This window comes from Heteronotia binoei, chromosome 7 (genome assembly GCF_032191835.1).
Source record: "Heteronotia binoei isolate CCM8104 ecotype False Entrance Well chromosome 7, APGP_CSIRO_Hbin_v1, whole genome shotgun sequence".
In the NCBI taxonomy this organism is placed as follows: Eukaryota; Metazoa; Chordata; class Lepidosauria; order Squamata; family Gekkonidae; genus Heteronotia; species Heteronotia binoei.
The window spans coordinates 123,450,550-123,463,780 of record NC_083229.1 but is presented as its reverse complement, the minus strand read 5'-3'; positions in this window follow the sequence as shown (position 1 = coordinate 123,463,780).

Sequence of the window (13,231 nt, the reverse complement as noted above, 5' to 3'; positions counted from 1 at the left end):
CCTTGCACTGCAACCAATTGTCAATGGTGTTGGAGGAAGTGATGGGTGAACCAATGCACATCATTGGTGTCCCTAGTCAGATCTGAGCCTGTTGTGCTGCAGGGACGTCTCAGATTGGCCTGATCCTGGGCCAATTGAACTTCCCAGTCCATCCCCAGGACCTTAATGTATTCAGCTTTTGATTCAGCCATACAGTGTCAAATATGATTTTCAAATTCTATTAGAACACTGAGTTAATGTAATGCACCATGCAATGTAGTGATGAACATATGAAGGGAAAAAAATGATGATCCATTAAAAATAGTAACTATTTAGGATTGCTCAAAGATGCATTTGAGAGAGGGCTTGAAAAGCATGCCTCCCTTAAAAGATCATTTGGGCACATCTCAGAACTGTCTGCATTGTTCTTCAAGCCATCCAGCAGATCTCTAGTTTCTAGGTCTACCCTAAATCACACACTTTTTCATGTGTGTCAAATTATTTTCCTTGGTGTCCTTCCTAAGGCTCAGGGAAGCAAACCATGGGTTAAAAGTGAGAAGGTCACATGTGGCTACATCACTGAGGATAACCAGGGGGTGTTCCATTCAACCTCCACCATGGTTTCTTTACATCTTACTCCAGATGAGCTCTGAAACATGGGATTTTGACATCTATGGAGAAGAATTGCAGCCATGAACCAACAGTAGTTCATTGTTCTAGAACAGTCTATGATGCCAAGTCCATAAATGACTTTCCAGAGGCACAGTGCTCCTCAGTTTGGGAGGATAATGATGGAAGATACTAAGAAGACTTTTACAAGGTGGTGGTCCAGAATCAAAGACAAGAGGAATGGTCATTGTTGCTCCAATCCCACCTTTACTTTCTCTCACCACATGCCCATCTTGGGAATGAAATGGAAGTACTGTACTTGGCAACAAACTCCATACTTTTTCACAATGGGTACTATCCTGTGAGGGAAGGGCCCCCACAAGAGTCAGATGTGAATAAATGTGTACTACACCCCTTTGTTTTCTTTTGACTTCTGCCCATTACTGTGCTGGGAACTGATCATATATATATATATATATTTTAAAAAAAAATCCTGGATCTTCATGATACTGTGCAGCACTGGAATTCCTCGCTAACTCAAGTGACCACAAAAATCTCCCTTTTCCAATTTGCAACCATCTTAGAAAACCAGCACAACGCACTACAGATCACGAAGCACGTTTGGGCGGCTTTAGGTCTGAATTTAGATTCTCTACCTCGGATTTCCGTAGGGAGAAAACATTCCGTTCCGTTACATATAGGTGCCACGTCGCTGAATCCTTTCCTTTAAAAGGGATGAATAGGCTCTGAATAGAAAGCAAGAGATGCTGTCTTTACTTCAAGCGAGCGGGGCGTTCACATCGGAAGCAACTACAAATGTAGATATATAAACAGTTTCTAGAAGGTGCCGTAAGGGTGACGGCTACCTGAGCATCGTTTTCAATGGTCTCTAATCTATCAAGCAGAGAGAAGCTTCAGTATTCCTCAGAGTATTTCGTTTGTCTCCATAGCTTAGGAGCGAATGTCACCTTCCCTTGCAACACCTAAACAAGGAAGACGGAGAAGAAGAAAAAAACCCAGCTCAGCTCAAATTATGCCTTTGGAGAGATTCTGAGAAATCCTCATGACAAGCCAGCTCCTTGTCTCTAAAAAAAAATTACACTCTGTAAAAGATTGGTTTTCAGCCCTGGGATGGGAGAGGGGAGAAAAGAAAAAGCAACCAAAAAGCATGAGCGATGTTATTTTATAGCCTAGCAGGAATATGGGAAATGAAATGTTACAGAGAAAATAAGGTAAGAGAAATTATAGGTGTGACAGACCATTTCTATCAACTGAGGGGACTCACACAGCCTCCTACGATTTGGGGGGGAGGGGGAACCAGGTTTATGTTAAATTATAAACCTTACCCACAGCAACCTGGTGTTCTAAAGGTAGCATGTGTCTAGGCTTTGGGTTTGCTGCAGTGAGGTACGTTTTGGGGTGCACAGGGCTTTTTAATATTTATTTTAAGCGGGAGTGCACAGGGATGCAGTTCCAGCTGGATTGGTACCAGGGGGTGTGGCCTAATATGCAGGGGTGGAATTCTAGCAGGAAATCCTTTGCATATTAGGCCACACCTCCTGACTTAGCCAATCCTCCAAGAGCTTTCAAGGCTCTTTTTTGTAAGCTCTCGGAGGATCGGCTAAATCAGAGGTGTGTGGCCTAATATGCAAAGGAGCTCCTGCTAGAATTCCACCTCTGCTCATATGCACCGCTCATTTGTATAACTCATTTGCATCTGCTGCGCACCCCTGACATCACCGGAAGGGGTAGTAAATTATATAGCTCAGCACCTACCTTAAAATGATCCTTAAATTATAATTGTCATAAAACCTGACTCCCATCATACTTTTGAAATTACTTTCTCCTATGTGGCCACAGAAGCATGATGAAGATCTCCATATGTCTGCTTTATATGTTTTGGTTATTTCCCCACTTTTATGGGGGGGGGGGAAATATTAGAAAATTTGTCAAATCTTAGAGTTCAGCAAAATTCTCACAGGGGGTTTGAACAATGGAGCCCAGAAGCAAGTACTGGGGGAGCGGGGAGTAAGAAAGAAAGAGCACAATAAAATGTAGAGGTTCCGGAGCTCTGCTCCTATGAGTTCCTGCTCAATATGAGGCCTGATATATAGATATACATATATGTACACACACACACATACATACATACATACATATATATATATATATATGTGTGTGTGTGTGTGTGTGTGTGTGTATCCTTGTCTACAAGCAATTTATGTGTGTGTGTGCATACACACACACACACATAGACACATAAATTGCTTATAGACAAGGAAGTATATCCAGAGGTAGTAAAGATACTACATTTACTGTGCAATCTTGTATCCTTATGCTAATGAGAGAATAAAAGAGAAAGAAAATTATGACATATGACAAAAAAAGAAAGAAAGAAGATGGGGAGGAGGAGGAGGAATGAAGGTAGGAATAGAGAGGGAGGGGGAGGGCAGAGGGGAAACAGAAAGAAAAGTAGAGAGGAATGGGAAAAGAGAGAAAGAAGATGGGGACAGAAGCGAGAAGGAAGAAAGCAATGAAGGGAGGCAGGGAGGAAGGAAGGAAGGAGGGAAGGAAGGGAGGGAGGGAGGAAGGAGGCAAGGAGGAAGGAAGCAGGGAGTTAGGAAGGAAGGAAGAGAGGGAGGGAGGAGGGAAGGGAGGAAGAAAGGAAGGAGGAAGGGAGGGAGGGAGGGAGGGAGGGGAAGGAAGGAAGGAAGGAAGGAAGGAAGGAAGGAAGGAAGGAAGGAAGGAAGGAAGGAAGGAAGGAAGGAAGGAAGGGAGGGAGGGAGGGAGGGAGGGAGGGAGGGAGGGAGGAAGAAGGCAGGGAGGGAGGGAGGAAGGAGGCAGGTAGGAAGGAAGGGAGGGAACGCCCAGACACCCGGCACCTCCTGGACACCTCCTGGCCTTGGGTGTGTGTTTGTAGAAGGTCTTCCCTGTGCTTCTGCAGATGGGTTGCAGCAGCACCAAGAAAGCCCAACCAGCTGGGATCTGTGTGCAGCAGCATGATTTCTCCCAGCTGCACACAGACCCCTGTCTGAGTGTGAAGGGGGGGAGGGTGTGCTGGGGGTTCTGGTTCTGCATTCCTGTGCACTCCTGCTGAATCCAGCCCCTGGCCTAATATTAAAAGGAGTTTCTGCTACAAAAATAGCCCTGGCTTCAGGTATGGAAAAATAGTCTCAATTTTATGAATGTTCAAGCTTGGGATAATTTTTAAAAAACCCTCTGAGTCATTTTACATTGGGGTTATATCAATGAAACAGCGGCTTGCCTTGGCTTTACAGCTGTTCTTGCTTCTTTAATGTAATAATCCAATATAAAAGAAATAATACTGAGCAAGGTCTTTTAAAATATTTTTTGTTTCTAGCTTCTGAAGAGAGCGAGAGAGGTGGATCTGTGGAGCAAGAATTAAAATGTGTCCCTTTCTTCAGTTTATATAGGAAAGTTGATAGCCCTCTTTAATAACAATCTGATTTATTGTTCTATAGAAACAAAGATTATCCCTGTCTCATCGTTCTACCTAGGCCTTGAATTCAACAGGAACTCACAGGAGCGCAGCTGCTGAACTTTCTGAGGGCTCCCCCTCTTCCTCCCCACCTACCTTGTCCATTGAATAGTAGGTGCAGCTGCATAACAATCCCTGGATTAGGAGAGCGGGCAGCCACCCACCCACCCACCAGGAGCTTTGCAGGACCCCCAGCAGCCCTCATTAACCCCTGGAGAAGCCCACACCACCCTTTCTCCACTTCTTATGTGATTTTGGTTTTGGGCAGTGAGTGGCTTGCTGGCCTTTTGACTGGGGGGGGGGGGAGCGGCCAAGGAAAGCCCAAAGTGAGCGAAGCCTGGGCTCTCCTTTATTGCATAGGATTGCTTTTGCCTGGTGAGGGGATGGCATATGCTAATGAGTTATGCTAATAAGCTCCACCACCTATTTTTCTACAAAACAACCCCTGGTTCTACCTCTTCATTTGTAGTGCTTAAACTGGAGTGCCATCTACTGTTACCAACTGCAGTATTCCTGGAAATTCTCTGGGCTTTTTTCTCATATTCTCATTTTCCTGATTTTTTGGGTTCCTGTTGCGTTCCCTGTTTCTGCATGTGTTTTGCTCCCTCTGGTGGTCAATTTGATATTACATCATCGTATGCCCAGCATAAAACTGGCTCACATTATAAATAAAACAATGATAAAAACGCAATAAAAGCAATGTCAATAAATCTACAATTATAAAAAAACACACATATGGTCACAGCTTGAATATTAGAAGTGAAAGGAAGTTAAAAATACATTAACTGGACATTCATCCAGAGCGAAAAATAAGAAAAACCACATGGTAGACTGCTGTGCCCAACAAGGACATCGTCCTTCAAAGCTGAACAAGTATTTCCTTCTGGACTATGGAATGACAACATGATCTAGAAGCTTCAGTGTGATAGAAATAAAATTAATCCCAAAAGAACATATAAAACCCATAGAGGAGGCTTCTCTTGTTCAGATTTGGCGTCTTTCCAGCAGAACGCGGAAAGTATGCTGGAACCGCAGAATGCACAGATTAACCACAAGAAAAGAAAAGCAATTGTTGGTTCCTGGTACCAGAGGGCCAGTTGCTTGGAGATGACTGGCCCTCATTAAACCTGAAGCCCAAAAGCAGTTCTTCTTGTCAAATTGCTACACCTTAAACAACTTTTGAAGCCTCACCACATTGAAGTACTCGTATCTGTCCCATATGAGGACAAGCAGATGGATGAAGGAGATATGCATTACAAATCTTTAAATGTGTTGAGAGGTAATACTGACTTAAGAACATAAGAGAAGCCATGTTGAATCAGGCCAATGGCCCATCCAGTCCAACACTCTGTGTCACAAAAAAAACCAGGCACCATCAGGAGGTCCATCAGTGGGGCCAAGACACTAGAAGCCCTCCCACTTTGCGCCCCCACCCCCAAAAAAGCACCAAGAATACAGAACATCACTGACAGAGACAGAGAGTTCCGACAATACGCTGTGGCTAATAGCCACTGACGGACCTCTGCTCTATATGTTTATCTATTTCCCTCTTGAAGCTGTCTATGCTGGCAGCCATCACCACCTCATGTGGCAGTGAGTTCCATGTGTTAATCACTCTTTGGGTGAAGAAGGACTTCCTTTCATCAGTTCTAACCCGACTGTTCATCAAAGCAAGCTGACTTGCATTCAGCTTATTAAGCATTGGGGAAAGAGTGCAGTTTTGCAAATATTCATATGTTTCATACTTTTATATTAAGTGGTACTTGCTGAGGGGCGGTGAGAAAATGAGACAGCAAGTGAAGATAGGAGTGTGCGAAGGGACCGATGTCTTAGACTGTAAGCCAGAAGGCCTTGCCTTTGATCAGGAAAGAATTCTAGAAAGGAGAACTAGGGCCATTTTCCCACTGACCTTATGTGGAGCGACGTCCCTCTTCACCGCGCAGCGTCTGCGCGGATTTCCCACCAACTGCTGCACACAACCAGGAAGAGATGCGGCTTTTGCGTTGCAGATGTAAACTGGTTTTTAGCGGTTTACATCTGTGACGCAAAAGCTGCGGCACTTCCTGGTTGTGCGCAGCAGTTGGTGGGAAATCCGCGCAGACACTGCGCGGTGAAGAGGGACGTCGCTCCAGAGTAAGGTCAATGGAAAAATGGCCAAGGAGAAAAGGAGAAGTTGATGGGAAGATGTGTGTTAGCATTGTTTTCAGAGCTTATGATCTAGGACATGAAGACCAGGCCCCAAGATGCTCATGATTACCTTATAAGCATGTCTCATTTTGAAAAGGAGCTCACAGGAGCAGAGCTCCGGAACCTCTAAAGTTTATGGTGCTCTTTTTTTCTTACACCCCTTCCCCAAATACTTGTTTCCGGGCTCCATTGCTCAAACCCCCTGTGAGAATTCTGCAGAGCTCTGAGATTTGACAAACTTTCTAACATCTTTCCCCACAAAAAATGGGAAGATAACCAAAACCTATAAAGCAGACAGATGGAAATCTCCCTCATGCCACTGTGGCCACATAGGAGAAAGTCATTTTAAAAAGTATGATGGGAGTCAGGTTTTATGACAATTATAATTCAAGAGGCATCTTAAGGCAGATGCTGAGCTGATATAATTTAGCACACTTTCCGGTGATGTCAGGGTGTGTGTGGGATATGCAAATGAGTTATGCAAATAGGTCACACCAATGAGCTCCAGCACCTCTTTGTCTACAAAATGACCCCTGCTTATAAGCGGGGAAACCCCCAAACAGGAAGCTTAGGGGTAGAGAAAAGAGTATAAATGCTTGGGTTCTGACTACACACATCTGAGGAAGAGACTTTTCCTAATCAATGCGTATCGTCTTTTGCTGCTAGCTGACCATCCTGTATTGAGTATTTGTGTGTATTTAGGCTCTTTTGTATTCGGTAAAAACTGCAGCTATGTTTTCCATAGCACACTTGGAGTGCTGTCTCTTCCGCGGGATGCCTGAGACTCAGGAATGAATCCACTCTCAAACTGGCAAACCAGACAAGCAGAAATTGATCACGTCTTCCCATCTCCAGGCTTCCAAAGGATTTATTTCTCACAAGTGTTAAATGAAGCCATGGCTTCATTGAAACGCTGCAGGCTGCAATCCCAAGGATACTTTTCTGGATGGAAGCCTCATGGCGGAAGAAAGGGCTTGCTTCTGAGTAGACCTGCACAAGCTTGCTCCTTCAGCATAGCTAAAATTAGGGATGCCAGCCTCCAGGTGGGACCTGGGGACACCCCAGAACTACAGCTCATCTCCAGACTCTAATCTCTATGGTACTGTACCCCACTGAGATCCTTGTCCTCCACAGACTCCAGGAATTACCCAACCTGGATCTGGAAACGCTACTCCCCAACCCCCTGCCAGTGGCCAGGGGAAACCTGGCAACCCTATGTACTACAGAATGAGGGAGAGAAGGCTGAAACGCATAGCCAATGTGTTTGGTGTAGTGGTGAGTATGAGGACTCTTAACTGGGAGAAGCGGGTTTGATTCCCTACTCATCCACTTGCACCTGCTAGCATGGCCTTGAGTCAGCCAGAGCTCTGGCAGAGGTTGTCCTTGAAAGGGCAGCTGCTGTGAGAGCCCTCTCCAGCCCCACCCACCTCACAGAGTGTCTGTTGTGGGGAAGGAAGGTAAAGGAGATTGTGAGCCGCTCTGAGACTCTTCGGAGTGGAGGGCGGGATATAAATCCAATATCTTCATCTACCTCACAGGGTGTCTGTTGTGAGGGAGGAAGGAAAAGGAGATTGTGAGCCGCTCTGAGACTCTTCGGAGTGGAGGGCGGGATATAAATCCAATATCTTCATCTACCTCACAGGGTGTCTGTTGTGGGGGAGGAAGGTAAAGGAGATTGTGAGCTGCTCTGAGACTCTTTGAAGTGGAGGGTGGGATATAAATCCAATATCTTCATCTACCTCACAGGGTGTCTGTTGTGGGGGAGGAAGGGAAAGGAGATTGTGAGCCACTCTGAGACTCTTCGGAGTGGAGGGTGGGATATAAATCCAATATCTTCATCTACCTCACAGGGTGTCTGTTGTGGGGGAGGAAGGGAAAGGAGATTGTGAGCCGCTCTGAGACTCTTTGGAGTGGAGGGTGGGATATAAATCCAATATCTTCATCTACCTCACAGGGTGTCTGTTGTGGGGGAGGAAGGGAAAGGAGATTGTGAGCCGCTCTGAGACTCTTTGGAGTGGAGGGTGGGATATAAATCCAATATCTTCATCTACCTCACAGGGTGTCTGTTGTGGGGGAGGAAGATGAAGGAGATTGTGAGCCGCTCTGAGACTCTTCGGAGTGGAGGGCGGGATATAAATCCAATATCTTCATCTACCTCACAGGGTGTCTGTTGTGGGGGAGGAATGGAAAGGAGATTGTGAGGCGCTCTGAGACTCTTCGGAGTGGAGGGCAGGATATAAATCCAGTATCTTCTTCTTCTAAGAAAACTAACCCCTGTATTTAGATCCAGGTGGGCAGCCGTGTTGGTCTGAAGCAGTAGAACAAAGCAGAATCAAGTAGCATTTTGAAGACCAACAAAGTTTTATTCAGAACGTCAGCTTTTGTGCTCTTATTTATTGGAGAATACTTAATGGACATCCATGTGCTATTCTGGCGTTTATTACTGTTTTTGTTGTTTTAACCCAGTGGACACAGTCTGCTAAGGGAGATTTCCATGATTTGGCATGCCGATTCACAGGAAGGAAGGAAGGAAGGAAGGAAGGAAGGAAGGAAGGAAGGAAGGAAGGAAGGAAGGAAGGAAGGGAGGGAGGGAGGGAGGGAGGGAGGGAGGGAGGGAGGGAGGAAGGAAAGGAAAGGAAAGGAAAGGAAAGGAAAGGAAAGGAAAGGAAAGGAAAGGAAAGGAAAGGAAAGGAAAGGAAAGGAAAGGAAAGGAAAGGAAAGGAAAGGAAAGGAAAGGAAAGGAAAGGAAAGGAAAGGAAAGGAAAGGAAAGGAGGGAGGGAGGTGAGAAAGGGAGGAAGGAGGGAGCGATGGAGGGAGGGAGGAAAGGAAAGGAAAGTAGGGAGGAAGGGAAGAAAGGATTACCAATCTGAATGATTGACCACAGATGAGTGTGTGGTGAAGTTGGTTCAGACTGGGGTGTCTGATCAAAAGTTCCCCTTACAACATAAAATGGTTCAATTGGTGTGCCCAGATCACACCAATCCCATCATGTTACTGCAGCCTACATCCGCTGCCTACATTTCAGAAGCCTACACATCTGATCAGATTTGTTGTTGTTGTTTTACATTATACTATTACAACTGAATAACTAATCCAGCTCTGGCACCTGGATCACATTCCTAATATTGTATTAGCGTTGATCACCTGGAGCATTTAAAGAATATTCAGAGTGAAGAACTAACTACCGTGTAATGGGGATATTCTTCATTTTTGCTTTTGGTGAAATAGCAGGGAGCAAAAAGCCGCCTGAAGAAGGGAATTACACTGCCATGCGAACATTTTCACGCTCTGAAGTGTATAATTAATTCCCTCCAGCAATCAGACAAATTGTTCCAGAAAGGTGCATATACCTCATCATCGTAGGGTTACTTTTCTTTAAACAGACAGGATTTTTTTTTCATCTTTAACAGGAGATATCAATAAACTCCAAGCGAAAAAAAAGGAAAAAGAAGAGTTTGCATTTGAAAAACCTCTATTAGAGTTTACAATATATTTTTTTTAAATGAAGAGCATGAAGTAATGCAAAGGACCCCAAACTTTTTGAATCTGTAAGCACCTTTGGAATTCTTCCAAGACGGTGTGTATGATCCCAAAATGGCTGCTATAAGAGGTGGAGCCAACAAACTCCCCCCCCCCCTCATAATTCTTGAAAATAATACAAGCAGGGCTTTTTTTGTAGCAGCAACTCCTTTGCATATTAGGCCACACACCCCTGATGTAGCCAATCCTCCAAAAGCTTACAGTAGGCCCTTTAATAAGAGCCCTGGAAGCCCTTGGAGGATTGGCTACATAGTATGGGTGTGGCTTAATATGCAAATAAGTTCCTGCTACAAAAAAAGCCCTGATTACAAGGGGAATTTGGATTGCACCAAAGAGCTATTCTGGTTATTATTTTAAAACAACCACGCCCCAACATTGTATTGTCTGTTTGGATGCACACATTCCTTGTACAGAATGTATCAAACATGTCCTCTTGTAAGCTATTCTCCATGAACTGGTCAGACAGCCCCGGTAGTGTGTTAGAAGCTGCTTGAACTTCCAGCAAAAAAAAAAAAAAAATCCATCTTGATAAGGTAGCTAAAAATGTAATCCTAAACAGTTACACTCTTCTAAATTCATTGACTTCAGTATGTTTAGAGCAGTGTAATTCTGCTTAACATGGCACTATGGAACTATCTTCAGAAATGCACCTTTTCCATGAAGATTCCTCCCGTTTGTTCTTTGTTTGGAAATATTGTCAGGATGCTGGACCCTTATCCTCCTCCCCTTTGACCTATCTCAGGGCATTTCTATTATCTCACCTTGCCCTTCCCCCCCTTGCCCTTCTACACTTAAAAGTATTTTTTTTAACCTTTAGCTCCAGCCTCTTGCCCTATATCTGAGCATGAAATCTTTCATTGCATTGCAATTCTTGTGAGCTTTTCTGCATTCTCATTTTCCTCCCTTGTAAGTCCCCGCTTCTTCGTTTTTATTTTCTGTTCTGCATGTGGTTTTCTCCCTTTAGTGTTTGATTTGATATTACAGCGGTTTATATCCCGCATATCTTCCTGCAGATTTAGACTGCAGGTTTTTTGCTGGGCATAAACGAGTGTAATATCGAATTGACCACTAGAGGGAGGACAAACACGTGGAACAGAACCCTCCCCCTCAAAGAAAGGGGAACTTACAAGCAAGGAAAACAGAATGCAGAAAAGCCCTGTATGTTACTGCAGAAGCTTCCAGCTGGCATGTCATGGCTCTTCATTTTGCTTCCTCTCTGATTGTAAACCATCCTGGTTTCTGTAGCTATGCTTTTTATTTATTTAATTATTTTGCTTCCTAAAAGGGGAAGGCATCTTCCACTGACTGTGAGAGATAATGAGAGAGAGAGAGAGAGAGAGAGAGAGAGAGAGAGAGAGAGAGAGAAGCTTTGAAGAAAGCAGGCCTCGGATTCAGCAGGAGCTCACTGGAGCACAGCTCCTGAACCTTTCTGAGGGTTCCCCCTCCTCCTCCCCACCTTGTCCTTTGAATAGTAGGTGCAGCAGCATAACAATTCCTGGATGAGCTCCACCACCTATTTTTCTACAAAACGGCCCATAGAAGAAAGTGTGACAATTCATTCGCCAGCTGAGAGAAGTGGCAGCAAAAGCAACACTGCATCTGGCAAATAATGCCTTCCACGCTACTTTGAATTTCAAGATAAGAGATTGGAAGTGTCAGGTGGACCCACTGGCTAGCTTTAGAAACTGCAGCTCCTTGCCTGGTAAATGAGAGGAAGCAGTAGGGAAAGCGGGAGTGGATTTTCTTTTATTCTGAATTAAGTTTTACTCTGAATGTAAGCTTTCATATGCATGCAGACCTCATCCGACAATGGAATGGGGTACGTTGAGCAGAGCTGCATATAGCTGGTGGGCAGTGGTTAAAAATGCAAAGTGGTACAAAGTTGGAATTCAATGGCAAAATAGTGAAATTAACAAATTGAAAGAACATTTGGTCTGGATAGCATTTGCATGGGAAACCAATAAAAGTAACATGTTAGAATGGGAGAGTGATGGTGAGAGTGTCATAAGGCAATAAATGCTGTCTGTTAATTGCTCTATTGCTTGCAAGTCTGTGTTAGACTGAGGACATGTCTTTCCCAGAGGTGTTCTTTTCATTTACTATGCAGCTGTTATGGAGACGGATCCCTGGACAACAGGCTTTGTCTCCTCACCTCCATTTCTCCATTTTTTATTATTATGAAGAGCAACCAGGAATCAAGGAGGAAGAAAGGAGATGCTCTTATTTCACAAGTCGCCGTGGCTTCTGGTGATATGGAAGCTGTTGTCTCTCATTAACATCATTCATACATCTTAGAATTCTATGTAGATCTTCAAAAAATACATCTCTGGTCTTTATTTCCCTCCCTTCTGAGAAGCTTCAGGTGGTGCTAGGAAAGGTACATCTTCATGGATATGACAGGAGACTTCACACAAGTGAAGGGAGGGATCATAAACCCACTTCAAATATGACGGGGAGGGCGGCGATGCAGTTGGAGTCAAGGGAAAGGGAAAGTAGAAATAAGAAAGAATAATAGGCAGGCAGCAAAAGAGAAAATGAAAGGTAAATGAGTACTTGCTGCTCCTTGATATATGCACAATGGAAACGTCTACAAAATAAGACCTATTTTATGATATCACCATTTATAAACCCCTCTATTAAATCAATCTCTCTGCCTGGCCTTTATTATCCTATTTCCAATGCATCTCCTTTCCTTTTTTCCCCCCTCCCCAAATCATTCATGAATGATATTTCAGAAGACAGGTATATTGGACGTAGATGCACATTTTTTAGGGGAAGTTTATAAAATGGCATGTCACAAGTGAGTGTGGAGCTGATTTGTAACACATCCAGCTATTATTCCGCCCCATTTCTCTCCTTTTTGTCGTTGTGACCGTTAATATTTTCTTTAAAAAAAATAATAATAATGCAAAGGAACATCCTTTCAATTATTCTGATTGATGATTTGTATTTTTAAAAAAAGCTTTGTTAATTTAAACCGGAGCCTTTGTTGGAGAAGACAAAATTGCATCTCAATGCAGTTGTTAAAGAACAGGCTGCTGTGACTCAAGATCCTAGATGTCCGAACGGTTTTAGACAGGTTTAAAACCTAGAAATTCCTAAAAAAAGAGAACGCTTTAAGGGTTTGCTGAATTGCCCCAAGTTTTTAAGACAGCAATCTCCCTGTCTATTCACATTCAGCCATCTATCTGAGGTTTTGAGGCACGTTCTTAGAAATACATGCGTTCAGGGGTCATTTTGTAGAAAAATAGGTGGTGGAGCTGATCCAGGGATTGTTAAGCAGCATAAGAACAGAAGAGAAGCCATGTTGGATCAGGCCAATGGCCCATCCAGTCCAACACTCTGAGTCACATAAGAGAAGCCATCTTGGATCAGGCCAATGGCCCATTCAGCCCAACACTCTGAGTGTTTTCGCA